The sequence below is a fragment of the Heterodontus francisci genome, chromosome 6 (genome assembly GCF_036365525.1).
Source record: "Heterodontus francisci isolate sHetFra1 chromosome 6, sHetFra1.hap1, whole genome shotgun sequence".
NCBI classification, from domain to species: Eukaryota; Metazoa; Chordata; class Chondrichthyes; order Heterodontiformes; family Heterodontidae; genus Heterodontus; species Heterodontus francisci.
Genome location: NC_090376.1, coordinates 54063476 through 54076167, shown reverse-complemented (window position 1 = coordinate 54076167; position 12692 = coordinate 54063476).

The window sequence follows — 12692 nt, the reverse complement described above, 5'->3', positions numbered from 1 at the left end:
TGAACTATAAATGACCATGAATTTTAAATGATGCCATCTACCAATCAGCAACAGTAAGAATAAAGACTTGAGTCAATTACTTCCAAAAAAACAAAATTCAGTGAAATAAGGAGTGTACTAAAAGAAAAAGTCAATTGGAAGAAATTTTTTTTATTTATATGGTTGTAAAGACACTTATACCATAGAACTAAGTGTTTATTAAGAGAGTGTGGGAAAATGGCGCACTGACACGGAACACAAAAATCCGCGTGTATAAAGTCTGTGTCCTCAGTACCTTGCTCTATGGCAGCGAGGCCTGAACAACGTATGTCAGCCAAGAGCGACGTCTCAATTCATTCCATCTTCGCTGCCTCTGGAGAATCCTTGGCATCAGGTGGCAGGACCGTATCTCCAACACCGAAGTCCTCGAGGCGGCCAACATCCCCAGCTTATAAACCCTACTGAGTCAGCGGCGCTTGAGATGGCTTGGCCATGTGAGCTGCATGGAAGATGCCAGGATCCCCAAAGACACATTGTACAGCGAGCTCGCCACTGGTATCAGACCCACCGGCCGTCCGTGTCTCCGCTTTAAAGACGTCTGCAAACGCGACATGAAGTTCTGTGACATTGATCACAAGTCGTGGGAGTCAGTTGCCAGCGATTGCCAGAGCTGGCGGGCAGCCATAAAGGCGGGCTAAAGTGTGGCGAGTCGAAGAGACTTAGCAGTTGGCAGGACAAAAGACAAGCGCAAGGGAAGAGCCAACCACGAAACAGCCCTGACAACCAATTTTATCTGCAGCGCCTGTGGAAGAGTCTGTCATTCTAGTATTGATCTTTATAGCCACTCCAGGTGCTGCTCCACAAACCACTGACTACGTCCAGGTGCTTACCCATTGTCTCCCGAGACGAGGAGGCCAAAGAAGAAGAATATTAACTATCCAAGAATTTACATCAAAGCCAAAGGTTGCCACATATTCAGGTCATTTTTGTTTGAAAAAATATGTGATGTTTTACTTCAAAAAATCAAAAGTCTCATTTCCAATATGGTTTAATTTTTGCACTTTACAATGAATTAACATTTTTGAAGTATAGTCACTTGTACTGTAGGAAATATGGTAGCCAACTTGCACACAACGATGTGTTTGCACTGGAGAGGGTGCAGATGAAATTCACCAGGATGTTAATAAAAGCAAAATACTGCGGATGCTGGAAATCTGAAATAAAAACAAGAAATGCTGGAACCACTCAGCAGGTCTGGCAGCATCTGTGAAAAGAGAAGCAGAGTTAACGTTTTGGGTCAGTGACCCTTCTTCGGAACTCCGAAGAAGGGTCACTGACCCGAAATGTTAACTCTGCTTCTCTTTTCACAGATGCTGCCAGACCTGCTGAGTGGTTCCAGCATTTCTTGTTTTTATTTCACCAAGATATTGCCTGGGCTGGCGTATTTCAGCTAAGAGAGGAGGTTTAGGCTAGCGTTGTTTTCCTTAGAACAGAGAAGGCTGAGGGGGGAGCTGATTGAGGTATACAAAATTATGAGGGGCATAGATAGGGTAGATAGGAAGAAACTTTTTCCCTTGGTGGAGGTGTCAATAACCAGGGGGCATAGATTTAAGGTAAGGGGCAGGAGGTTGAGGGGATTTGAGGAAAAAGTTCTTCACCCAGAGAGTGGTTGGAATCTGGAACACACTGCCTGAAGGGGTGGTAGAGGCAGGAACCCTCACAACATTTAAGAAGTATTTAGGTGAGCACTTGAAATGCCATAGCATACAAGGCTATGGGCCAAGTGCTGGAAAATGGGATGAGGATAGGTGCTTGATGGCCGGCATGGACACAATGGGCCGAAGGGCCTGTTTCTGTGCTGTATGATTCTCTGACTAAGGCTGCACAAAAAGCAATGAGTGATTTTTTTTGTGTTGGTTGAGAGATAAATACTAGAACACTGGGAAGTCAGCCACTACTCTTCAAAATAGTACCATAAGTTCATTCTACATTACAAGTGACTACACTTCAAAAAGTACTCGATTGGTTGTAAAGCTGTTTGGGATGCCTTGAGGTAGTGAAAGGTGTTGAGACATGGGAAGGAAAGAGTTAAGTTCAATATGAGCTGACAGGATAGTTGGGGCATTTGATAATGTGCACATGATTAAGTTAGCAGAGGCCAAAAGCCCTGATCACCTCAGCAATTGGTTAAATAAGCAACTTAAACTCATTTCCACAGGCCAAAACTGAGGCAAAATAGTTGAGACTGCTGGGTGTTGCACCATATAAGGAAAGGCACAAACTTGTAACCAGTCATGAAGTTAAGGAAAATAAGTGGGAGATTTGAATGTGTAAATATTTTACATCCACTAACAATAGGTGGTACAATGGGAAGAGCACATACCTACATTTAATTGTACTACTGATACAATTACCATGTGCTGAAGCAAGAATAGCATTGTTCTAACCAGAACCAAAGCTAACTTCATTACTACTTAAGCAAACAACAGGTGTTTTATTTAACTATATTGGCGAGTAGCTCTGAGGGCTGAACTTGTGGCTTTTTGAAAACTGGCGATGATCGATACCAGACTCAAGTGAAACCTAAACCATAGTGGACTGTGACTGGAGGTAGACTATTTTCACCGTCGACAATCTGCATGATAACTATGCAGCAAGGCACAGGATAAAGAATGCATACATGTGAGAGTAGTATTCAGTTTGTTATTTAGAAGAACAGACAGCAAATTATGACTTTTTAACCTGGCAATGGCTGGGGAAACACTCTTGAGTTATACAGTGCTCAACCTCAATAGGTATCACAGAAAGGGGAGGTTGTTCTAAGGTAGGAAATATTGGAGACTGATCACCTTCAATAAAGGCCAAGTTCAAAAAGGAGAGGACTAAATCTAAAGCAGCTGTAAAAATGGATACAGATGGTAATGGACTACCCTCGTGGTGGGTATGGTTAAGACCGCTATAGTTGGGGTTGGTTGTTGCTCGGCTTGGTAGTGTTAGTAACATTGGTGATAGCCCTATGCATAGTAAGGAAATTGAAGGAGGACAGATTATAGCAGCAACCTTGTCCTTCAGTACCTGCAAGGAAAAATCAAGTAGTGACTGACTTAGATGATTCAGTCCTCCCGTCAGCCCCCTCAATTCCCTGGTTCTCCACCAAGGGCAGGTAATGTGGCGGTCAGGAGGAACCGTTTAAGTCCATCTCCACCGTACGTTGTTAACAATAGCGTGGATAGTATAGCCAAACAAGTTCCACCTATGCAACATGTAGCAGTAGGTGGGTATTAAGTAGTTCCCATAGTAACTAAATGCCTGCGCACACATGGCACAACAGACTATAGATATGCAGATTGTTAAAGGTCTTTTAAAAAATATTTTATTAAATTTATTTTTTGAGGACTTGTTAAAACTGAAAAGATTCCATGGATGTGTTTTTTTTTTAGCAAGTTCACTGAAATGACACTTGAGATGTTCGAAAACCACCTGTGCTGGAAATCATGTGCTTTGGGCTCAGTAAACAACAGAACACTTAATGACCTGGGGAAAAATGGTTACAGAGAAGCCACATGTCGAGGTTTACGGAAGTCAGGAGGTTGACTCTCTGGGGTTTGGACATTGTTTTCAGTTGTTGGGTGTGAACTGTTTGAAGACGGTTGTTTCTTTTTCTTTGGCAGAAAAAACACCCACCTGTTTCTCTACCTCTTTGAAGAAATTCTGCAAAGATCCAGTATTGGAGAGCTAAACTCCCTGGTGCTGCATAGCTCCTGAGAAGCTGGAAATAAATCCTATGATTCAAATGTGTGTTGGCAGAACACCCTGATGCCACAGTTCTCTGAGAAAGCCTACTAGAATAATTCTCGACATCTCCAGTTCGGACTGCTTCTGAAACGATCTCAGTGACCTGTCTTCGTATACCCGGATGTCAGACCAAAAAATGGACAACTGACATCCTTCCATATCTTTTTTTCATCAAGAATCAGCAAGTATTTGGCCAAAATAGTCTTTTTTTTGGTAACAGACCTCTGCAGAGAGAATTTCTGTATTTTTTCCTGTGCGTGTGTGTGTAATTGGATAATTTAAAAAGGGAACTTTCATATTTCAATCTGTTAATGCTTTGCTTCGTTACTGGTTAAGTCTTGTTTCATAATTTTATTGTTTATCAGTTTATTATTAAAAAAACCTGGGATAAGAAAGTAGAGTATATGATTAGATGTTTATCCGGTTACTGATACAGCCAAATAGATTTTGTGACCTGTGGAGAAGTGGAACTAGAAAAGACAGAAGACTCCTCCCATCTTGGTCGTAACAGGATCAACAAATCAGTAGGGACCTAACTCTTGTAGAATTATGCGAACCCAGTGGCCAACTGTCAAACATGGTGAGGTAGGAGACCCAACTCAGCTATTCAACAAAGTACGATCACTGCAGCAAGTGTATGCTTTGACAAATGAGGATGCTTGTCAAATGCTACTGTTATCTCTGGCCTTGACGCTGCCTAAGTGGTTTATAGAGGAACCAGAATTCCCAAACCATGCTGTGACAGAGGATATGGTAAATGAGGCAGTGAGTGGGATTCAGGGTAGTGGTAGATATGGGGGAAAAAAAATACAGGCTTACATTTAGATAGTACCTTTCACAACCATCAGATATCTCAAAGCATTTACAGCCAATGAAGTACTTTTGAAGTGTAGTCACTGTTGTAATGTAGGAAATGTGCCAGTCAAGTAGCGTATAGCAAGCTCCCACAAACATCAATGATAACCAAATAATCTGTTTTTGTGATGTTGACTGAGGGATAAATATTGGCCAGAACACCACGGATAACTCTGCTACACTTTGCAAAAGATCCCATTGCACTATTTCATCCACCTGAGAGGGCAGAAGAGGCCTCTGTTTAATGCCTCATCTGATGGTGCAGGACTACCTCAGTATTGCACTAGAGTGTCAGCATTAATTTTTGTGCTCAAATCCTGGAGTGGGACTTTGACCCACAGCCTTCTGACTCTGAAGCAAGAGTGCTATGAGCTGAGCCATGGCTTACACACAACTAGGAATAAACACCCAACTCTGATAGCATGAAGGCTTTCAGATATTGAGTGGATTTAACTGAGAATGATACCACTGTTTGGGGTTTGATGCTTGGCAAGTAAAAGACTTGTCAGTCCTACCTCTGAGCATATGCTCAGTCATGCTGCCTTTATTAGCCGAGGCATGGAATATAAGAGCAGGGAGGTTATGATGGAGCTGTATAAAATGCTCGTTAGGCCACAGCTGGAGTATTGTGTATAGTTCCGGTCGCCACACTATAGGAAGGGTGTGATTGCACTGGAGCGGGTGCAGAAGAGATTCACCAGGATGTTGCCTCGGTTGGAGCATTTCAGCTAGGGTTGTTTTCCTTAGAGCAGAGAAGGCTGAGGGGGGACCTGAGGACCTGATTGAGGTATACAAAATTATGATGGGCATAGATAGGGTGGATAGGAAGAAACTTTTTCCCTTAGCGGAGGAATCAGTAACCAGGGGCCATGGATTTAAGGTAAGGGGCAGGAGGTTTAGAGGGGATTTGAGGAAAACATTTTTCACCCAGTGTGGTTGGAATCTGGAACGCACTGCTTGAAGGGGTGGTCGAGGCAGGAACCCTCACAACATTTAAGATATTTTTAGATGAACACTTGAAACGCCATAACAATACAAGGCCAAGTGCTGGAAAGTGGGATTAGAATAGATAGGTGCTTAATGGCTGGCACAGACACAATGGGCCGAAGGGCTGATTTCTGTGTTGTATGATTCTATGACTGCTATGGAATTAACAGCAGCTAATCCTCAGGCAGGAATAAGGAGGGACTTCCCTCCTATGCTGGTATGAATCCCAGTTCTATCGGAGACCAAAGATGAAACCAGCAGCATCAGGTGATGACCAATGTCGAATCAATAATGAGGGTACCTTACTAAAACTGGTGGACAGTAGGACACTATGCCAAGGATTGCCATCTGCAGAAAACCAGAAAATCAAATCAGGATGTTAAAGGACACTTTTGGGCTAAGGAAGGAGGAGTCTACGGACAGAAATCCAAGCAGGTGGGGAAACACGGAGTGTATTTAGAAGGCTTTTGGGTCCTACATAAAAAGGTAGAAATAAACAATTGTGATACAGCCACATAACCCAGAGATCCTTTTAAGAAAGATTGACGGGACACAGCCTAATAGCTTCAGTGAATCCTTATGTTCCACACTTGGTAAAAAGCTGCCGAGACAAAACGTGATGAACGTGGGGGCATCCTGGTCCATCGTTCATTATGAAAATTTCGCCTCTAACACTCAGTTGTTTGGGGTAGAGGAAGAGGCAACTTGGTGGCGATGACTGTTATGACCAAGAATGGAGGAGTGCACCCTTTCTCTAGTTCCACTTCTCCACGGGTCACAACATAAGATTTAGTTTTACCCAATTAGCGATACGGCCAATTATATACTTTAACCTATTTTAGTTTCAGAATAAACTTCTGCCAACCAGGTTCTTAAATAAACAAAATTATTAATTATAAAATAAAACATTCAATAAAGATGCAAAACATATCAACAGGTTGAAGTATGAAAGTATAAATATATTTCCTTTAAAAAAAAAACAACACATGCACACACACAGTGTGCGGCACAGTGGCGCAGTGGTTAGCACCGCAGCCTCACAGCTCCAGCGACCCGGGTTCAATTCTGGGTACTGCCTGTGTGGAGTTTGCAAGTTCTCCCTGTGTCTGCGTGGGTTTCCTCCGGGTGCTCCGGTTTCCTCCCACAAGCCAAAAGACTTGCAGGTTGGTTGGTAAATTGGCCGTTAAAAATTGCCCCTAGTATAGGTAGGTGGTAGGGAAATATAGGGACAGGTGGGGATGTGGTAGGAATATGGGATTAGTGTAGGATTAGTATAAGTGGGTGGTTGATGGTCGGCACAGACTCGGTGGGCCGAAGGGCCTGTTTCAGTGCTGTATCTCTAAACTAAACTAAACATACCAGTTAAAGGAAAAATAAAGAAGCTTTCTCTGCAGAGATCAGCCTTACAAGAACAAAAAAAACTTTGGTCAAATACTTGTTAATTCTTGAAGAAAAAGGATAAGATAGGGAATGTTCCAATTGGTCTGGCGTCCAGATACATGTAGACGGGTGTCACTAGAGACATGCAGTTGTCATTGGGATCTTTTCAGAAGCAGTTCATTCAGGAAATGTCAAGAGAAAGTCTTCCAGAAGCTTCTCAGGAGAAATGTTGCATCAGTTTCTCCAGTTCTCACACTGGATTCTCAGGGTTTCTCAGAGTGGTACAGGATGAGCTGGGAGCTTCACACCCCAACTGAACTCTATAAACAATATCCAAAAACAAAACCAACTCTTGCCCACCATAAGTCTAGACATGATAGCTCTGTAAATACCTCCAAAAGCAAGGCTTCTACTGTTTACTTAGCTTAAGACATGTGACTTCCAGTAAGTGTTTACAAGGACACTTGGGGCTTTGTTTAAAAACAGTGACCCTCAAAAAAAACAAAAGTCCAGCATCTCCTCAAATATTTACCACAATCTTTTACACACAAGTCCTTAAAAATATTAACAATGGAAGCATCTTCATAACATAATTGCCTCCAGTTGGAAATAGGCAATATTAAGTTTGAATTAACATGTATGGCCTCCCCAGGAGGAGTCAATTTTAGGATCAGATGGGATCTGAAAAGTAAGATTGATTATTGATGATGCAAACCATATGATTTGACAGGGCCCCAAACCACCCCATGGCAAGCATGTGCCAACCTTAGTACGTGGTGTATGTTCAGTTTAAATTGTGAAAGGGATAGGGGCTTACGATGTCCTCCTACTATTACATGTCTGCGCAATGTCTTGGCAGATAGTCTTCGTTAAAACCATAAAAGGCTGGGTGCAACATAAGCATGATTGTGGGAGGATGACACATATGGTGGTAGCAGTAAATGATGAGGAACCCCATCTTGGCAGCTGCTTGCATAGTCAAGGGATGCAGAGCGTGCAACTGGGGAAATTGTAAAGTCCCTTCGAGGACAATGAATATTATGGGAATGTGTCTCGTGGAATAATGCACCAATATGGCCCATAAAGAATCCTGATGGCTCTTGGCGACTGACTAACAACTTGCCTGCAGCCCCATTAGTGGCCAGCCATCTTGACACGATGTCCAAGTTAGTGAGTACAGCCACTATCTATTCAATCTTGGATATCCTGAATGGTTTCTGGAGCATCCGGGTAGTTAACATAAATTTGTATTCAATTTCAGGGAACGAAAATACACTTGGCTAGGTCTACCCACAACTCCCCTACTTGATTTTATCAATGCATAGCAGACATTTTTTTTATTCATTCATGGGATGTGGGCGTCACTGGCCAGGCCAGCATTTATTGCCCATCCCTAATTGCCCTTGAGAAGGTGGTGGTGAGCTGCCTTCTTGAATCGCTGCAGTCTGTGTGAGGTAGGTACATCCACAGTGCTATTAGGAAGGGAGTTCCAGGATTTTGACCCAATGACAGTGAAGGAACGGCGATATAGTTCCAAGTCAGGATGGTGTGTGGCTTGGATGGGAACTTGCAGGTGGTGATGTTCTCACGTATCTGCTGCACTTGTCCTTCAAGGTGGTAGAGGTCACGGGTTTGGAAGGTGCTGCAGTGTATCTTGTAGATGGTACACACTGCTGAATGTTTGTAGATGGGGTGCCAATCAAGCGGGCTGCTTTGTCCTGGCTGGTGTCGAGCTTCTTGAGTGTAGGAGCTGCACCCATCCAGGCAAGTGGAGAGTATCCCATCACACTCCTGACTTGTGCCTTGTAGATGGCGGACAGGCTTTGGGGAGTCAGGAGGTGAGTTAGTCGCTGCAGGATTCCTAGCTTCTGACCTGCTCTTGTAGCCATGGTATTTATATGGCTACTCCAGTTCAGTTTCTGGTCAATGGTAGCCCCTAGGATGTTGATAGGGGATTCAGCAATGATAATGCCATTGAATATCAAGGAGAGATGGTTAGATTCTCTCTTGTTGAAGATAGTCATTGCCTGGCACTTGTGTGGCGCAAATGTTACTTGCCACTTATCAGCCCAAGCCTGGATATTGTCAAGGTCTTTCTGCCTTTCTACACGGACTGCTTCAGTATTTGAGGAGTCGCAAATGGTGCTGAACATTGTGCAATCATCAGTGAACATCCCCACTTCTGACCTTATGATTGAAGGAAGGTCATTGAAGAAGCAGCTGAAGATGGTTGGGCCTAGGACACTACCCTGAGGAACTCCTGCAGTGATGTCCTGGAGCTCAGATGATTGACCTCCAACAACCACAGTCATCTTCCTTTGCGCTAGGTATGACTAACCAGCAGAGAGTTTTCCTCCTGATTCCCATTGACCTCAGTTTTGCTAGGGCTCCTTGATGCCATACTCGGTCAAATGCTGCCATGATGTCAAGGGCAGTCACTCTCACCTCACCTCTTGAGTTCAGCTTTTTTGCCCATGTTTGAAGCAAAGCTGTAATGAGGTCAGGTGCTGAGTGGCTCTGTCGGAACCCAAACTGGGTATCACTGAGCAGGTTATTGCAAAGCAAGTGCTGCTTGATGGCACTGTTGATGACACCTTCCATCACTTTGCTGATGATTGAGAGTAGACTGATGGGGCGGTAAGTGGCCGGGTTGGACTTGTCCTTTTTGTGTAAAGGACACACCTGGGCAATTTTCCACATTGCCGGGTAGATGCCAGTGTTGTAGCTATACTGGAACAGCTTCACTAGTGGTGCAGCAAGTTCTGGAGCATAGGTCTTCAGTCCTATTGTCGGAATATTGTCAGGACCCATAGCCTTTGCATTATCCAGTGCCCTCAGTAGTTGCTTGATATCACGCGGAGTGAATCGAATTGGCCAAAGACTGGCATTTGTGATGCTGGGGACTTCAGGAGGAGGCCGGGATGGATCATCAACTCGGCACTTCTGGCTGAAGATTGTTGCAAATACTTCTGCCTTATCTTTTGCACTGATGTGCAGGGCTCCCCCATCATTGAGGATGGGGATATTTGTGGAGCCACCTCCTCCAGTTAGTTGTTTAATTGTCCACCACCATTGATGGCTGGATGTGGCAGGACTGCAGAGCTTAGATCTGATCCGTTGGTTATGGGATCGCTTACCTCTGTCTATTGCATGCTGCTTATGCAGTTTGGCATGCACGTAGTCCTGGGTTGTAGCTTCACCAGGTTGACACCTCATTTTGAGGTATGCCTGGGTTATGCTTCGGGCATGCCCTCCTGCACTCTTCATTGAACCTGGGTTGGTCTCCTGGCTTGATGGTAATGGTAGAGTGGGGGATATGCCGGGCCATGAGGTTACAGATTGTGGTTGAGTACAATTCTGCTGCTGATGATGGCCCACAGCACCTCATGGATGCCCAGTTTTGCATTGCTAGATCTGTTTGAAATCTATCCCATTTAGCACGGTGTTAGTGCCACACAACACGATGGACGGTATCCTCAATGTGAAGGCGGGACTTAGTCTCCACAAGGACTGTGCGGTGGTCACTTCTACCAATACTGTCATGGACAGATGCATCTGCGGCAGGCAGATTGGTGAGGACAAGGTCAATTATGTTTTTCCCTCATGTTGATTCCCCTGCCACAGACAGTCTAGCATCTATGACCTTTAGTACTCGGCCAGCTCGGTCAGTAGTGGTGCTACCGAGCCACTCTTGGTGATGGACATTGAACTCCCCCACCCAGAGTACATTTTGTGCCTTTTCCACCCTCAGTGCTTCCTCCAAGTGGTGTTCAACATCGAGGAGTACTGAGTCATCAGCTGAGGGAGGGCGGTTGGTGGTAATCAGTAGGAGGTTACTTTGCCCATGTTTGACCTGATGCCATGAGATTTCATGGGGTCCGGAGTCGATGTTGAGGACTCCCAGGGCAACTCCCTCCCTACTGTATACCACTGTGCCGCCACCCCTGCTGGGTCGGTCCTGCCGGTGGGACAGGACATACCCTGGGATGGTGATGGCAGTGTCTGGGACATTGCCTGTAAGGTATGATTCCGTGAGTATGACTATGTCAGGCTGCTGCTTGACAAGTCTATGGGACAGTTCTGCCAACCTTGGCACAAGCCCCCAGGTGTTAGTAAGGAGGACTTTGCAGGATCGACAGGGCTGGGTTTGCCGTTGTCGTTTCCAGTGCCTTGGGTCGATGCTGGGTGGTCCGTCTGGTTTCATTCCTTTTTATTGACTTCGTAGTGGTCAGGTGCAACTGAGTGGCTTGCTCGGCCATTTCAGAGGGCATGTAAGAGTTAACCACATTGCTGTGGATTTGGAGTCACATGTAGGCCAGACCAGGTAAGGGCAGCTGATTACCTTCCCTAAATAGGACATTAGTGAACCAGATGGGTTTTTAGAACAATCGACAATGGTTTCATGGCCATCATTAGACTAGCTTTTAATTCCAGATTTATTAATTAAATTCAAATTCCACCTTCTGCTGTGGTGGGATTTGAACCCATGTCTCCAGATCAATACCCTGGGACTCTGGGTTACTAGTCCAGTGACAATACCACTACGCCACCGCCTCCCCCATATTGCAATTCTGCTCATGCTATGCCTGATTCAGTATGCTCATGATCTGTTCTTGCAGTAATGTTCCTCTCCTTGGGAAGGAGGTTTTGAACCTCCTTAGAAGCTGGATTTCAGAGCAATCCAAGAAATCTGTGCTTCTGTTGAAAACCATAACTTTCTTGTGTGTTAAAATTGAACACGGTGGAAAATCCCTTCCCGCCAAAGTACAATTCGTGGCTGGACTACCAAGAGCATATACAGTTAAGGCTTTCAGTTCATTCCTTGGTATTGCTGGATTGTATAGCGAAATTATTGTTTTTTTATTCTTTTGTGGGATGTCAGCATCACTGGCAAAGCCAACATTTGTTGCTCATCCCTAATTGCCGTTGAGAAGGTGGTGGCGAGCTACCTTCTTAAACACAGCAGTCCATCTGATGCAGGTGCACCCACAGTGCTGTTGGGGAGGGAGTTCCAGGATTTTGACCCAGCGACAGTGGAGGAACAGCGATATAGTTCCAAGTTAGGATGGTGTGTGACTTGGAACTATATCAGTGTTCCCACACGTCTGCCGTGCTTCTTGTTCTAGGTGCAAGAGGTTGCACATTTGGAAAGTGCTGTCGAAGGAGACGTAGTGAGTTGCTACAGTGCATCTTGTGGATGGTTACATGCTGCTGCCATTATGCGTCGATGAAGGGAGTGAATGTTTAAGGTGGTGGGTGGGGTGCCGATCAAGTGGGTGCTTTGTCCTGGATGGCGTCAAGCTTCCTCATAAGGTCATAAGAACTAGGAGCAGGAGTAGGCAATTCAGCCCCTTGAGCCTGCTCTGCCATTCAATACGATCATGGCTGATCTCATCTCGGCCTCAACTCCACTTTCCTGCCCGTTCTCCATAACCCTTCAACCCTTTACTACTTAAAAATCTATCTCCTCAATGTTCCGGCATCCACCGCACACTCTGGGGTAGTGAATTCCACAGACTCACGACCCTTTGAGAGAAGTAATTTCTCCTCATCTCTGTTGTAAATCTGCTACCCCTTATTCTAAAACGATGACCTCTCGTTCTAGATTGCCTCCACAAGAGGAAACATCCTCTTATATACTTCAAGTAGATCTCCTCTCATTCTACTAAACTCTAGAGTAAAGGCCTAAACTGCTC